Raw genomic sequence first — 1,648 nt, forward strand, 5'->3', positions numbered from 1 at the left:
ATCTGCAGGCGCTCCCTGTATAGACGAAAGAGCAAAGCGTGGTGATATAGTATCTTTAAAAGGCCCTTTGGTAGGCACAATATTTGCTTACGGCCATACCACCCTGAACACGCCCCGATCTCGTCTGATCTCGGAAGCTAAGCAGGGTCGGGCCTGGTCAGTACTTGGATGGGAGACCGCCTGGGAATACCAGGTGCTGTAAGCTTTTTCACTCCTCTTTACAAAAAGCAGAGGGCGCTGCTGCTTTTTCAGTGGACACCGACAGGGTGGGAAGGAAATAGCTAGATCATGACTTGCCGGTATAGAAATGACACAAATCCAGTTAAATGATGGCTTTCATCATTCCTAAGCTCATCGATCATTTTCTTTTCAATTTTATGCTAACGTATTCTACATTTCAACAGTAAATATTAATCTTTTTACTGCACTACATTTGTGATCCTTATAGCCACTTTGTACATTCTGATTTGACATTTAAAAGCTGTGAGTGTGTCTGGAAATCTGCAGGCGCTCCCTGTATAGACGAAAGAGCAAAGCGTGGTGATATAGTATCTTTAAAAGGCCCTTTGGTAGGCACAATATTTGCTTACGGCCATACCACCCTGAACACGCCCGATCTCGTCTGATCTCGGAAGCTAAGCAGGGTCGGGCCTGGTCAGTACTTGGATGGGAGACCGCCTGGGAATACCAGGTGCTGTAAGCTTTTTTCACTCCTCTTTACAAAAAGCAGAGGGCGCTGCTGCTTTTTCAGTGGACACCGACAGGGTGGGAAGGAAATAGCTAGATCATGACTTGCCGGTATAGAAATGACACAAATCCAGTTAAATGATGGCTTTCATCATTCCTAAGCTCATCGATCATTTTCTTTTCAATTTTATGCTAACGTATTCTACATTTCAACAGTAAATATTAATCTTTTTACTGCACTACATTTGTGATCCTTATAGCCACTTTGTACATTCTGATTTGACATTTAAAAGCTGTGAGTGTGTCTGGAAATCTGCAGGCGCTCCCTGTATAGACGAAAGAGCAAAGCGTGGTGATATAGTATCTTTAAAAGGCCCTTTGGTAGGCACAATATTTGCTTACGGCCATACCACCCTGAACACGCCCGATCTCGTCTGATCTCGGAAGCTAAGCAGGGTCGGGCCTGGTCAGTACTTGGATGGGAGACCGCCTGGGAATACCAGGTGCTGTAAGCTTTTTTCACTCCTCTTTACAAAAAGCAGAGGGCGCTGCTGCTTTTTCAGTGGACACCGACAGGGTGGGAAGGAAATAGCTAGATCATGACTTGCCGGTATAGAAATGACACAAATCCAGTTAAATGATGGCTTTCATCATTCCTAAGCTCATCGATCATTTTCTTTTCAATTTTATGCTAACGTATTCTACATTTCAACAGTAAATATTAATCTTTTTACTGCACTACATTTGTGATCCTTATAGCCACTTTGTACATTCTGATTTGACATTTAAAAGCTGTGAGTGTGTCTGGAAATCTGCAGGCGCTCCCTGTATAGACGAAAGAGCAAAGCGTGGTGATATAGTATCTTTAAAAGGCCCTTTGGTAGGCACAATATTTGCTTACGGCCATACCACCCTGAACACGCCCGATCTCGTCTGATCTCGGAAGCTAAGCAGGGTCGGG

At 44.1% G+C, this 1,648-nt stretch overlaps 3 non-coding genes across 3 annotated transcripts; all 3 read left to right on the forward strand.

The window, feature by feature from the left end:
- Positions 1-85: 85 nt before the first annotated feature.
- On the forward strand, positions 86-205 carry LOC129114432 (5S ribosomal RNA). Its single transcript, XR_008532479.1, has one exon. It is a non-coding gene; the product is annotated as a 5S ribosomal RNA (ribosomal RNA).
- A 379-nt stretch (positions 206-584) lies between these two features.
- Positions 585-703, forward strand: LOC129114430 (5S ribosomal RNA). Its single transcript, XR_008532477.1, has one exon. It is a non-coding gene; the product is annotated as a 5S ribosomal RNA (ribosomal RNA).
- A 380-nt stretch (positions 704-1,083) lies between these two features.
- Positions 1,084-1,202, forward strand: LOC129114431 (5S ribosomal RNA). The gene has a single exon (XR_008532478.1). It is a non-coding gene; the product is annotated as a 5S ribosomal RNA (ribosomal RNA).
- Positions 1,203-1,648: the final 446 nt, after the last annotated feature.

The sequence above is a fragment of the Anoplopoma fimbria genome, unplaced genomic scaffold (genome assembly GCF_027596085.1).
Source record: "Anoplopoma fimbria isolate UVic2021 breed Golden Eagle Sablefish unplaced genomic scaffold, Afim_UVic_2022 Un_contig_4135_pilon_pilon, whole genome shotgun sequence".
Lineage (NCBI taxonomy): Eukaryota > Metazoa > Chordata > Actinopteri > Perciformes > Anoplopomatidae > Anoplopoma > Anoplopoma fimbria.